Source organism: Lepisma saccharinum, chromosome 10 (genome assembly GCF_977018435.1).
Source record: "Lepisma saccharinum chromosome 10, izLepSacc3.1, whole genome shotgun sequence".
In the NCBI taxonomy this organism is placed as follows: domain Eukaryota; kingdom Metazoa; phylum Arthropoda; class Insecta; order Zygentoma; family Lepismatidae; genus Lepisma; species Lepisma saccharinum.
Window position 1 is genome coordinate 84449232 of NC_139238.1, and position 15119 is coordinate 84464350.

The 15119-nt window shown below is 40.5% G+C and overlaps 1 protein-coding gene across 10 annotated transcripts in view; it reads left to right on the top strand.

Moving 5' to 3' along the window:
* Window positions 1–15119, top strand: part of mtd (TLD domain-containing protein mustard) — a 652551-nt gene that overhangs the window by 364016 nt on the left and 273416 nt on the right. The window contains exon 1 of one of the 10 annotated variants that reach the window (XM_083130060.1): window positions 12622–12715. The exons of the other annotated variants lie outside the window; for them this stretch is intronic. The gene's annotated coding sequence lies outside the window, so the exon portion shown is untranslated. Of the gene's footprint in view, window positions 1–12621; window positions 12716–15119 lie in introns of those variants that run through there. 10 annotated transcript variants of the gene reach the window in all.

A 15119-nucleotide genomic window follows, 5' to 3' on the forward strand; every position in this document is an offset into this window, starting at 1 on the left:
ATATGTGTACGATACATGAAAATTGCGTACGCACGATGAATGCTTGCTGATAGACTGATAGTCCGTGTCGCTTGTCGCGTTGGACTCCAAGTTTAATTTTTCCTTTGTCTTGCGGAGCTTTCAGACCAAAGCGAGAAGCGACCACCGGACCGAGCTGGAACGTTGTGAAAACGGCCAAGTCGGAGTATATACAGCTTGTCGTGCCGCTTCGGTATGAATGGTTAAGCCTGTCTCACACGGTAGTTAAGTAGGTCCTCACTTCCCGACCCACCTCCGACTCGAAACTACCATAAGATTATTTACGTCTTCAGTTCGCGAGGGCAGCAAAAAGGATCTCACACCATTCTTAAAATCGGATATTTAAAAATGGTGACTGCACAAACATGGTACACCACTTCGCAAGTTTAGATGCTAATAACTGCTGAATATTTGGGAAAATAATGTTTTCTCTTGAAAGAATAAGATAATAACATTGGAACTGTTGAAAAATGCAGCACATGTAACCCGTGACAGTGAATGTGAGTATAAAACATGTTATTTCAAGTTGATGCACCACTTTACGGACACACTAGCATAAAGTTGCATTACCCGTATATTACGATAAAAGTTGTATATTGTAATGAATCCCTTCTAGTACGGTTTTGAAATATATTCCCCAATACAAACTAGTCAAATAAATTACAACAACATTGAAAGTGCGAAAATTGTGGTGTTTAGCTTAAATTACCATATTATATTTATATTTCATTGACACTTCTTTACCACTAAAATACTTTTTGTAAAATTTACTTTGAATTCCATGAAGAACTAATTACAATTCATATCATCATTACAACACTAGCAGATTTATTTACTGCGGTGCTACACACAGCACAGTCTATTTGATACAGCCAACAAACCAGAGAGTATAAACATACTATGTGGCTGTTCATTGCTTACTTCAAAGTATTCGCATCAGTTGTGAATGTAAAATAACGGTATCACAGTAGGAAATTTAGACATACCAACTATTTATTTTAAACAATAATAATTAGTAGACTCTTCACTCAACAAATAAAATGTTCGCCCCAGATATTTATACAGCTGTATTCGTCGGATCTTTTTCTTCTTTAGCTGCCTTGAATAAACAGTCGAACATCTATTGCCTTTCTTCTTCTTCTTCTACTTCCGACCAATTCTGATTGGTAGTTCTATTGTTTTAACGATGGATTTAGAGACTGTTTCTAATTCTGTCGGGAACTGGATAAGAGAAAGCTCACACGATCGTTAAGTAAGGAAGCTATCTAGAAGTCGATGGCGAACTGAGGACGTACCTAACTGCCGCGTGAGACTGGCTTTACGGTTATTTCTAAAGGTTAGTTCTTGTAAAAGGTGGGCCTCCCCGATGGCATAGTGGTAACGTCGTCGCCTTTTAGCGGGCGCGCTACGACACCAGGGTTCCTGGATTCGAATCCCTGCCTAGGCATGGGTATTCTTGAATTCCTTCATTATTTTCATCGTATCATCGCTCAGTCCTCATCTTCGCGATAAACCAAAAGTGGCATTAAAGCGAAGTAAAATCAAACCAATTAATCTTCGTCTTGTAATCAAGTGGTCCAGGGTTCGATACCCTCTGGAGGCACATTGCACAGTGGTTTGGATCCCAGTTTAAACTGTAGGCCCAGTCCTGATTATCTTTGCATAAGGTGGACTTAAAACAAAAATTCAAACAATTCCATGTGACACGTGTCGCTTCGGTCTGAAAGCCCCCGTAGTTGAACCCTTGCGATCTGCAAAATTCATCCACTTGTATCTTCACGTTCTTGTCTACGTTGATCCCAACATCGGGGGAAAGTGGAGAAAGGTGAGAAAGGTTTCGTTTTAGCTAGAGGGCACCACATAAATCTTCCCAAATAGGATTTGCGACAAACGTATGATGCACGGTGAGGTTATCAGTTTCGGGTGTCAGGGCGTAAATGAGGAGAAATGTGTTTACACCTGGAATAAGTGTATCTTGGCTACCGTAATGAATTTAGGCAAATTCCGCGTCGTTTCACGGCTCAGGGCGCCGTTATCTACGCCAGGGGAAGGTTACACCCCCGTGGAACTTCATGCGTCATGCGGCGAAAACAGTGTCTTGAGGATGCAGAAGCACCTTCCTTTAGTGATTTTTCCAACCCAAACTTTAGTGACTTCGGAAGTACGAGGGCTGTCTCACAAATTAAGCACCTCGCACCGTTGCTAGCCACAAGCGCAGGGAACTTAAATGGATAAAGATAGATGGCAGCACCTTGGTGCAAAGTTCCGGAAAGTTATTCTAGGAATAAATCAAGCAGGTAAAAAAAAAGGTAAAAAGGTAAAGTGCTCCCCTGTGCATAGCACCACGCCATGAAGGCGTATAGGGGGTGTGGGGGTAACGCCCCACACTTTCTTGATCCGGTCGTGAGTGGGGGTGATGTGATCAGCATCACGCCCCTGACCGCCTTTACCCCCCAGGGTTTCCCCCAGGTACCCATGTTATTCGACGCTGGGTGGGCGCCGGGGCCGCTTCCATCATTAGAAAAGTTCCCAGATTTGAACCGGCCGGGGATCGAACCCGGGACCTTTAGCATGGTAGTCAGACGCGTTACCGACTGAGCCACCGCGGCCAGGATGGAAATTAAATTCGGATGGAAAGATGGTGAGTAATGATGAATGATGTAGGAAAGGATGGTAATGCAAGAGAAGTAGGAAGTGAAGCGACATAAACAATAAAGGATAGTCGCTCGCTTTAGTTAGACTGAGAAATCTAATCATAAGAGTTTCGGTCCATCGATTTATTCAGTAACCCTAGAATATGAACCAACAAAAGCTTTTAAGTTAGCTTTATGCACAGATTGGAACTAGACGTACAGTTTAACGTGGGGTCAAAACCACTATCTGCCTTCACCGGATTCTGAACCAAGGACCCATTGATCAATGATAGCAATAATTGAAATATTGTTTAGCTTTATAAACAATTATGTACTGTCTGGCTGTACTGAGACCATGGAAGAAAGTGCGCATGCACTAACTGGACGTGTTCATTCGCAAAATAGGTTGTGACGTTACTTTGGTCAGGAAGCGGGTTCCGTGAAAATCGTCTGCTGTGGAAACAACAATGAAGTTTCAAACCTAGTAACATCGCCGCCAAAATACGTAGAGATGTTTACGAACTATGTAAGGGTACAGAATGAAAAAAAAAAAGTCCATCCATATACTATATAAACAAGCAGAACATATCAGGAAGTATTCACATTACTAGATAAACTTATTTGTAAACCAGTAACTTTATTTTGGATTATTCAATTAAATTGATCTCCGTAGTAAATATTATAATTAGCAAAAATGTAAACAGCAGTGATGAGGACAGCATTCAGTAATAATAGTATTATTATGCATAGTATTATAAATATAATAAAGAAAATGTAGTAACTCAATGGTTTGTGACATTGTGTATTATATCGAGGGCGTTTTGTAGAATGTGCAATATGGATCAAAACGTCACACTTTTCTTTGTTCCACTTCGAAACGGTTTGTTACGAATTGTAAGAGACATCACAAACACAACAAAGCAAGCAGTAATAAACACAACAAGCGAACCCATGCAAGTAAAATGCCACAGAGAGTGGTTTGGTGGTTCTACCTGCTTCCCCTCTGGCGTTTGGAATCGTACTTTCCAGCTAGTTTAGTTTCACTTGGCCAGACTGTGTCTATATATTATCAGTTTCAATCAAATGTTTGTGTTAGAGATGTGACTGTTTATTTATGCGAAAAGGAGGATGGAGATTAAAGTCCATGTTATTAACAGATAGGTCAATTAGGACCGGACCTACAGTTTAAAGTGGTATCCGAGCCACTTGGGGATCGAACCCGGGACCACGAAGGCTTCTGTGGCACTACATCATCGGGATGTATTTTTCTTGCTAGGGATACTCATTCGGGGTTAGTGGGGAGGATGCCCCCTCCATCCGTTAATTCGCATCCTCGCTCCATCGTACATCATCGTCTAACGAAAGGAACATCATGGTCACATTGCACTTGTTGCAAGTTTCAAGGTTGTTTTTATTTTAGGGGAGTTTCCGAAGTAGATTCTGCTGACATTAATAACGAGGTACTTGCTTGAGTTGGCGCATCGTAGAAGGAAAATGGTGCACGAAGATGGCAGTTTGCCTCTTTCCTTACTTTTTCTCCATCCCCCCTCCCCTGTTCTCCATCCAAAGTCCCTGATATGAAAGAAAGTTGGTTCTGATGGGAGATGTCGGAGTGTCGTTGACAGGTGTCTTTTGGTTCGAGATGTTCCTGTCCGTGGACGTCCCTCCCACCTCCACCCCACCAACTCTCCCTCTCTTACTTGAAGTTCTGTTCGAATCGCCAGCCACAATAACTCAAGCGGTTGCCATGGGGATGACTGCGAGGAGGGCGCCGGCCAGGCTGACTTCCATTATTTTTCTCCCAAACAATGTTTTATCATTTGCCGAAAGTGGAGGAGCCGCCCGGTAAATGGATCCGTGGGATTTGCGTTCACCGCGAAGGAGCCGGCAGCTCTTTCACCAGGGTCTTCAGTTCTTGTCGTGACGGAAGCTGTTTTTCGGGTTCTTTTATTCCCTCATCTGTTGGGGGAATCGGGAGGTCAATTGAGATGTTTATGCGATGGCTGTTTTTTTTTTGCTACAAAACTCGTTGATGGTTGATCGAGGGATATTTCTCAGGGAGTAGGGAAATCGAGGGATATTTCTCCCAGTGTTCGAAAATTGAGGGATATTTCTCCCAGCGTTGGGAAATCGAGGGATATTTCTCCAAGCGTTGGGAAATTGAGTGATATTTGTCCTAGCATTAGGGAAATCGATGGATACTTTTCCCAGCTTTGGGAAATTGAGCGATATTTCACCCAGCTTTAGGGAAATCGATGGATACTTTTTCCAGCTTTGGAAAATTGAGGGATATTTCTCCCAGCGTTGAGAAATTGAGGGATATTTCTCCCAGCGTTGGGAAATTGAGGGATATTTCTCCCAACGTCATGAAATTGAGGGATATTTCTTCTAGCATTAGGGAAATCGATGGATATTTTTCCCAGCGTTAGGGAAATTGAGGGATATTTCTCCCAGCGTTAGCAAAATTGAGTGGCGTTGGGAAATTGAGGTATGTTTCAGGATATGTAAGGCATTTAAACCTGACGATTCATTTGTTGATTTCGCTTATTTTGCTTCGCTTTTCTGCCCTTTTTGGATAACCGCGACGATGATTATATGTAATGATGAAATTAATAAAGGAACAATCACACGGAACACCCATGCCCAGATCGGGATTCGAAACCGGAACCGCTGGCGTCGTAGCTCGCTGTGATAACACTCCGCCACGGAGGTCGGCACAACTCAATACGAGACCGAGACTCTGCCACGCTTCCCTCCTTAGGCTGTGCCGAAATCTGGCCGATGACGCATCTTCGTTCATCCTCGTGCAAAGCCTATTTATGCCTTTATTGCAGCCTCGATGAGCGCAATAAAACTGCATTTGGTGAAAACGAGAGGTTCTTTATGAAAACGCAGCTGTTTCTCCTTTTTGTGATGTTCAGCCATGCGCCTTTGTTCCCCGTCCGTGGCCCTTCTCGAGACCATTATCGTCCGGCCCTTGTAAGGGCCACGTGACGTAATTCGCGACCTGACAGGATTTAATTAGTGGATGTAGAGTGGAACTGACCTCGAAACGAAATCTTCTTTTCCGCGCATCCACCGTGTCGAGTGGTTGTTTCGAGTTTGGTGACGATAAGTTTAAAATCCGCCCAGATGCACGTATGGGTCTGTTCGCCAAGGTAGCTTTCTTTTATTGTTTCCTTGTTCGATTTCTTTTCAAGTGCACGCACACAGGAAGGTAATCGGGACTTGACTCTCACAGTTTAAAGTGAGATCCGAACCTATTTTGCGCCTCCACCCAGGTATCGAAACCGGGATCCCTTCATTACAAGGCGACGACGTTACCGCCAAGCCATCAGAGAGGTCAGTTAGCTAGCTGTGTATAAGTAGAACAAGTACATAATCTGTCACTGGGTTTGCCGTCCGTGTCTATGATTTCATTTCATTTTTGTCATTTAGCGTCTCTTTTCTGTCTTCTGGTTAGTCGCAACGATGACGATGAATGATGATGTGAAAAAATTAAAAAAGGACCTATCACCCAGGACGGGAATCCCAAACCCGGGACCCCGGAGTACGAACTGCGATAACCATTCGACCACGGAGGTCAGCAGCTCTGCCTAATATTTTCATTGATTGTGTTGGTGTTTTATGTCCACTTTATGCATAGTAAGGCTAATCGGGACTGGACCTACAGTTTAGAGTGGGATCCGAACCACTATGTGCGTCCACCGGGTATCCAACCCGGGACCCCTTGATTACAAGGCGACGACGCTACTACTGCGCCATCGGGTAGGCCTCTCTGGATGGTCAAGGGGTAGGGGTATTTAATTACCCTCCAGGAATATGGGCATTTGCGTATTTATTATTTTCTTTCGCCGATTGTTTGCCATCCCCGGTGTCTTTCTGCGTGCTTACTCTCGTTCTGATCACTTTTTTTTCCCTTCCCACCGTCGATCTTTGCTTTCTCTTTTCTTTCATTACTCTTATTTTTCTCTTTCGTACTTTTTTTATTTTTTGTCTCCGTTGTTTTGTACATCTCTCTCTCTCTCTCTCTCTCTCTCTCTCTCTCTCTTTCCATGCTTATTTCTATTTCTTTTTCATTCTACGTAGTCTCCCAAAGTAAAAAGAACCAGGCTTCAATTTTTACGTGTATTTGTCATGTAATGCAATTTGCATTGTTTTATCCCCGAGCCCTTCATTTCATTTTCAGTTTCGTTTCTGAAATAAAAGGGTGTGACTTTTAACTTACCCTCTGTGTGTGTGTGTGTGTGTGTGTGTGTGTGTGTGTGTGTGTGTGTGTGTGTGTGTGTGTGTGTGTGTGTGTGTGTGTGTGTATATATATATATATATATAACAGGAGCGTATATTCTAGGCTAGCTAGGCTATCTGCGAAACCTGAAGTCTAGAGAATAAAATACAGGAGAGTTTCCGACTCTGGAGTTGGCAACCTGATTTCTTGGAGTTGGTAAATTTATTTCTATTTATAGCCTAGAATCGGTTCAAATCCGGGAACTTTTCTAACGATGGAAGCGGCCCCGGCGCCCACCCAGCGTCGAATGACATGGGTACCTGGGGGAAACCCTGGGGGGGGGGGGTAAAGGCGGTCAGGGGCGTGATGCTGATCACATCACCCCAACTCATGGCCGGATAAGGAAGTGTGGGGCGTTACCCCCACACCCCCTATACGCCTTCATGGCGTGGTGCTAAGCACAGGGGAGCACTTTACTTTTTTTATAGCCTAGGACCACGTGACATGAGATAGCCCAGATATTGGTCTCAGTATACGCCACTGATTATATATATATATATATATATATATATATATATATATATATATATATATATATATATATATATATATATATATATAATGGCGCATAACCAGGGAGGTAATGTGTGTTTTAGATAATCCTCCGTGCTAAAACAATACGTAAATATACATTCATGTGCTGTATTATGCATGCGCGTCCGCAGGAATTTTTCCAGGGAGAGGCAAGCAAAGTATTTTTTTTTTGCAGGGGAGGCAAAGGAATCATATTTTTCACCATAATAGTGATGCCCCTCAAAAAAACACTGTTTAGTCTGAAATTATCATGTTCCTTCAACATCCTTATAATAAATTAACAAAAATTATGTGACTGAAATAAAATTGTGTGAAATACAGTAGTGTCTCGTTTATCCGACGTTCCGTATTACCCGACATATCACCGGGCAAAAAAATCATCAAACAAACATGATTGAAACATTGAAACGCATCAATGTAAAGGATGTTGCTTATTGGGTTGCAATAATGATTGACATAATGATGCTGGAAAAATGGCGACACTTGCCAGCGAAGAAACGGCAATCGCCAGGACTACGATCAAAAATTTCTTTCAATCATCACAGGACTGAACTTTTGAAGTACTGTACGTACGTACCGTGTTTAACTTCAGACAATTCTGTAACTGTAAGTTTATTGTTCCAGTTATTTTTTTCTGTATTGTTGTAAAACATGATTACTGTATTAGGTTCGTAATGTGTAAAATTATAATATTAGTTTGACGTTTAATAGGCTTTTTCTTAACACCTCCCTATTATCCGACATTTTCGCTTATCCGACGTTATGCCGACCCTTTTATGTCGGATAAGCGAGACTCTACTGTATATTATTTTTAGATGAACATCCATTTTCCAGGGGGGGAGGCGTGGCACCTCTTTGGCCCACATTCCGGACGTCCATGATATTACGGTCCACATTCCGGACGTCCATGATATTACGGTGTATCTAATTTCCGAAACCTGAGCATGCTTATGGGTGCGATATATGATAGAATTAGCGTAACGAATGTTCTGAGGAGCAGTGGTAGAAAATACTAAAACTAATTCAGGCGCCAGACCCATATTCTCAGATGAAATATGATATTAAAACATCTACAGAGCATTCCGTGACATTCGCTACGAGACTCGGCGGCAAGCGGCCCGGCGGTCAGCGCCGCCAAGTCTCGTAGCGAATGTCACGGAATGCTCTGTAATTCATTAATTAACACAAGATTGGATTAAAAAGTAATTCTTTCACCGAAATGGCATTCCTAAAGAAGCCACAACTGGTACCAGCATGATTCTACCATATCGCTGCAGATTTTAAAATTCGGCAAGCAATGAAAAAAAATTATGTTTATTATTATGATTTAATGATACACGTGATACAGAAAACCTACTGTATTCGTTATTTTTTAAAAAAAGGCAATGTAAATTTCAATAAACGAACTCGAAGTATTAAAAAAATATATGTATTTTTTTTAGCACTGAATTCGAAAATTCAGTCGCTAGGTGAAAATTCTCAGTCGTCCTGTAATTTTCTACACCTGCTGAGGAGTATAGGGCGTGAATCATAGACCTCGAAATACATAAAAAGGTAATGAATAAAATAGCAATAACAAATGCATCTGTACCATTACTTATACCATACGACTTCGTAAAGTAAAATATGCAGTACAGTACTTTTTCCTATTAATTTTCACTTTCTATTTTCCTTCACAGAAGATGAAAATTTATAGTAAACATTTGCTGTTGAGTTGCAATTTTTACGATTAAAATCTTTTATAAATTATTGACCTACAATTTGGGATGTTTTATGCATGCATAAGTTGTAAATCATACATCTTTGATTTCGTAAGCGCGTGTTACGACTTATTTATTTCATTTACCAGGGCTAAATTTTATACAGTGGAAACTTGATAACTCGAACTTGAGGGGAAGAAGAAAAAATTAAAGGTATTAAGGATTTCGACTTACCAAGGTTCGAGTTATTGAGGGCCAAAATCGCCGACTTCGAGTTATAGAGGTCTAAACACATTAACAATGATGGTTACATACACGGCAGGGTGGGGGAGTTCAAGTCGCGACACGATTGTTGATCACCTGACATTGTACGTACGCACAACTACACTTCGACTTATTGAGGTCCGTGCGACTAAAACTTCGAGTTATAGAGGTGATTAGAATTTAACTTCAACTCATAGAGGTTTTTATACTCTGCCTTCGAGTTATTGAGCTCGAATGGCATCCCGTACACTGTACAAAAATTCGTCTTATCAAGGTTTTATTCGAGTTGTTGAGGTAAAATTAGTATTGAGTGTTATGGACAATTCAAGGGAATTACAAAAAATCGACTTATCAAGGAATTCGAGATGTTGAGGTTCGATTGATTGATTGCTTTAGTTTATTTTACTTCGCGTTTTGTGCCTCTTGGCTAATTTGCGAAGATGGGGATGAGTGATGAAATTGATGAATGGACATTCACAAACAACCAAGCCCGACCGGGATTCGAACCCGGTACCCTTGGCGTCGCAGTGTTGAGGTTCGAGTTTTCAAGGTTCCCCTCTATAGTATTTTTATCTACCCCATATTCATAGGCGCCGACTACATGGGGATTAAGGGGCTCGAGCCCCCCCAATGTTAACGATGTGGGGGCAGAGCCCCCCAAATAATTTTGCTTAAGAGGATCTAATGTATTATTTTGCTTCTCGTGTAAAGTTTACTCTGAATTGTGCCACATGAACTTAACTTTAAATACACATTTGAAATGTTCTAGACCAACAACTTTGGGGGGCTGAGACCGCTAAACCATCAACTTTGGGGGGGGGCTATGACCAGAGACAGCAAAACACATGACTTATTACTATATACTAAGTATGTAATTATGAGTATTGTTAAAATTTTTATTAAAAAGAGTTTCAAAAGACGCTGTGCATGAACTAGGGTAGTGGATGGGACGTTCGGGCTACAAATGGCTCTCACATGACATTCAGAACGAGATCATTGATATATTAGGGAGATCTGTTTTGCGCTCCGTGGTAGCAGATATTAAAAGTCGGGAATATTTTGCTATTATGGTTGACGAAACTTGTGACATATCCATCCATGGACAATTAATATTCTGCATTCGAACTGTGAATAAAAATTTTGATATATTTGAGGAATTCATGGGTTTTTATGAGATTCCGAACACTGAGGCCAAAACTTAAAAACTTAAAAAGTTATTTCAGTGAACATAGCCCCCCCCCCCCAATAATTTTGACAAGTCTGCGCATATTCTTTTTTTGTGGGTTGGGTGGGCGGAGGCGAGAGGAAATATGGACTGAATTCTAGGTTATAACGCCTTCAACCTTCCTCCACCGTGGGCAGTCCACTGTATCATAGACACATTATTTTTAATTATCATAAATGATCGAAAATAATTTGTTCAACTTAATACGTATTCTCACAGCTTCACCATTAGAAGTAGAATATTAAAAATATTCAGGAATTAAGTTATAAGACATATTTTTTTTTAACACAACAAGCTACCTTCATTTCGAAGTATAGTTTGAACGTAAAAAGATACCAAGCGGTTGATAGTGTTCTACATATGCATAAATTCATGTGTGTTCTATGTTGTTTTTTAAATTTATTTATTTATTGAAATTTATAGTACAGCACAAGCCCTTTTAAACTGGAAAGGAAGAATATTAAAGCAATAAAACAAAACAAGACAGTACCAAGCAGGCACGTATCTAGAATTATGTTGTTTTGGGGGGGGTTGTCCGAACCAAGTGTCTCAGGAATAGTAAAAAAAAGTAAAGTGTTCCCCTGTGCTTAGCACTACGCCGTAAAGGCGTATAGGGGATGCAGGGGTAACGCCCTACAATTTCTTGATCCGGTTGTCTCAGGATAGTAATAATAATAATAAAAAAATGTTTAATTTAAAATAATTATATTGTCAAATTAATACTAATTACAATACATAAATTAATATAATATTATAAATATTATTTTTACACGATTAGGTAAAAATGCTGTAAAAGAATATTCATTACGTAGCTAGTCTAGTTAAGATCGGAATAATTTACATAAAAACAAGTGCCCTGGCAATGAAATTAATGTCAAATAGACGAATAATTGAATATTTGTCGAATAACAAAAATTATTTTGCATGTAGTTGGAAAAATGTAAGTTTCTGTTTAATATATTATATGCATATTATTTTGAGTAGTAATGTACATAAATCTTCTTTGTAATGCCATTCAAAACCGTATGATCCCAATATAATTCTTGCCTTCTAAAAAGTTCAGAAGAAATTAATAACCATAGTTTATGCAACAAATGTTAATATTTTTACTTAATTTTAGTACTTGGTCAGTCTTTCGGGGGGTCTGGACCCCTGGACGCCCCCTAAATATGTCCTTCCTGTTCTTCAAAGCCGTATGATCCAAATATAATCCTTGTCTTCCAATAAGTTGAGAGGAAATTATGCAACAAATGCTAAACGAGTATATTTACATTATTTAATTTTCATATTTAATAAGTCTTTCGGGTGGGGAAAGGGTCCGGACCCCTTAAGTACGTCCTTCCTGTTCTTCAAAGCCATATGATCGATCCCAATATAATCCTTGTCTTCAAATAAGTTCAGAGGAAATTATACAACAAAGGCTAAACGAATATATTTTTCATTAGTTAATTTTAGTGCTTGATAAGTCTTTCGGGGGGTCCGGACCCCCTGGACCTCCCCTAAATACGTCCTTGGTACCAAGATAAACGGAGGTCAGTTTCACAGTACAGTGATTTTTCGACTGTATGTTAGTTTTCTTATTTCGTTTTGATTAACGTATAAGCGAAGGATATCTGCAAACCTGGCTGTCATCTGAATGACAAAGTTTTATTTCTTTCTTTTATGTAACTTAAAATCCTCACTATTTATTACCCTCTGTGTCAGCGGATTTATAGTTAAAATCCTCGTTCTCGTCGGCAGCTAACGTGCCGCGAGCTAGTTATCTTTATTATCTTTTTTGTTTATTAAATAACGTGTGAGCCATCACGAGGCAACGTTGTTCCGATCGGAAACAGATAACATCGTTCTCCACAGTGTCTTGCTTACGGTTCACGATGTTTCTCAGACGTGGCAACGTCGCTTCGTTGCTAGTAAGCGACATCGCCGCCAGAGGCGCTGCTGTTAAACGTGTGTGTGGTGTGTTTTGGTGCAGCGAAAAACTGTCAACTCCCGATGGATGTGTTCGGATTATTGGGGGTCCATCGTTGAAAATTGCTCTTCGACATTTCAGCAGGTAGTAGCTGATGGTTGTTTCATTTTTGTGCATGTACTTGTGTTGTTGTTTCGTCCGAGTAGCACGTTACACGGGCTGATTTTTGTGTGGTCAAAAGGTGACTTACACTTGACAGCAGAGCTAAACCGTTGTTTATAACGTCGGGTTCTGCCCTTTGCACAGCTGATGGGTGGAGATATTTGACGCCGGAATGCCAGAGGTTTGTTTTCACGGGAAGTGGCTGTTGCGTTTTGCACGTACATGGGCAGGGGCCGCTAAAACTGGGGTGTGATTCAGTGGTGACGTATTGCAGGTATAGCAGAAGCCCGTGCATGGTGTTTTGAATTAAAATTCTTTACGAAACGTCTGGATCCGTGCTCATTTCGTGCTATTTGTATCTGCCAATTGGCTTGTCCTCATGTTGTGCTTATCGTAGTCTGGGACTCGAATCCCTGGTCGTTTTGCTAATGCTTGATCTTTCGTCAGTTCATTCTGATTGCCACAGTTAACCCCTAACGATAAAAAACGGCACAGAATAACTAAAATCCCAATAAAAAACTGTGACGTTAATTTATTAATGTTAATACAACTGCATGAATGCGTAAATAGTAACTTTGCAGGTGTAATTAATTGTAATGAAGGATTCCTTGTTGGACTACAGGTGTTATCAAGAGGGGAGGGGGTTTTAACCCAATAGGCTACCTGGACATAATAATTTCTAAAATATGCTACACAGACATACTGAATTACGTATTTAGTTGATATTAGTCTGATTTTTTTTTAAAAAAACGTACAATTGCAGATTATTTCGTATTGTATTCACCCCTACACAAGGGCGTGCCGAGAAGGGGTTTGGGAGTTCAACACCCATAAATATGTGTGAAACAAAATAATGCATGTAATATTACCTTCTTCATGAACGTCCGCGGGGTTTTTTCTAGGGAGGCAGGGGTGCCCCCCCCCAAGGCCTCTGACGCACTCCCCCTCAAAAGTAGATCATTTCCCTTGCCCCCCCCCCCATTATGCCGAATTATTTACTCAAATTATTTTGGTCAGACAACATTTGCGGAACAATATAATAGAGACATATTTAAGCAATATATGTTTATTTTAGATACTTTAGGCCCACTTCAGTGTTTGCTAACATAAAGCGTACAAATCTGCTCAGGCTCACTGTCGTTGTTAGTGTACTGAATCTTATTCTTAACAGTTTGTCTGCTTGACTAACCTTGTATTAATGTAAACAGCACAACACGCCCCCCCCCTCCTTCCAAACCGATTCTAAAGACATAAGACGTGGAGTTTCATTTCAACCCCATCGGCGCGATCACCCACAGGTGTGTAGAAAAACTGTACATAATAACCATTAATAAAAATCAATAACAAGTCAATCAAAGAAACAATCCCCCCATTTTTGTGCAAATCTCGTAGAATTGGTATAAAATCTTGCCCCCACCAAAAAAAATTCCCATGACGCAGGGGCGTCATGTACCCCCTCTGCGGGCACCCCTGTAGGGAGGGTGAAGCAAGATAATTTTTTTTCCAGGACGGGCAAACTAGGCATATAATGGTGTTGCCCCCTCAAAAAAACACTCCTTCATTCTGAAGTTATGTTCCTGCAATTCCCTTATAATAATTAACATAAATTGCTGTTGCTGAAATGAAATTCTATGGGCGAATGATATAGTTTTAAGTTGACATTCATTTTCCAAGAGAAGGGGCGCCCTTCTGCACGTAATACCTTTATGTCCACGTATTCTGTATTTGCAATACCCACACATGCGCACACACTTACAATTGCCAAAAGTATTTTTTTCCCCCCGCAGACTGAGTAGAATTGTTTTGTGAACAAGTAACGGCATCTTGTTGAAATTATATAAAAATAAATAATAATAATAAATAAACCCACTCAAATAATTCGGTTGCAGCTCAAAAGGTACCTTGGCCTCATTCAAAGTAAGCAAATACTAATTCGATTTTGCTCTACGTGAAAATAACTCGTTTCTAGGGTTTGCAAATCACTGGCGGTGTGCGGGATTCCAAAATTTTGGTATTGGGATCTGGAGGAAAATCTCACTTCGATTCCGATCACGAGAAATCGTTTTCTGATGTTTAGGATCCTGAACAGTAAATTAGTTTCGACTGGTTCTGCATTTCTTGGAAATTAATTTATATTGTTGAATTTTTTTGTATATCAGAAATGCAAAAATAATCACTTCAGGGCTGAAAGGTGTGTGGAGGTCTAGATTTCGATATATGTATATTAGGAATTGTCAGTATTGAAATAATAATGACCAACTCGGTAACTGGGCGCGTTAAGTGGTCGACTTTCGATCTTGTCACCAAAGGCCCTGGGAATGTGTTTTCTTTATAAGTGTCCTGCATCACTTTCATCTAATCATCATTCAACCTCATCGTCGCGATT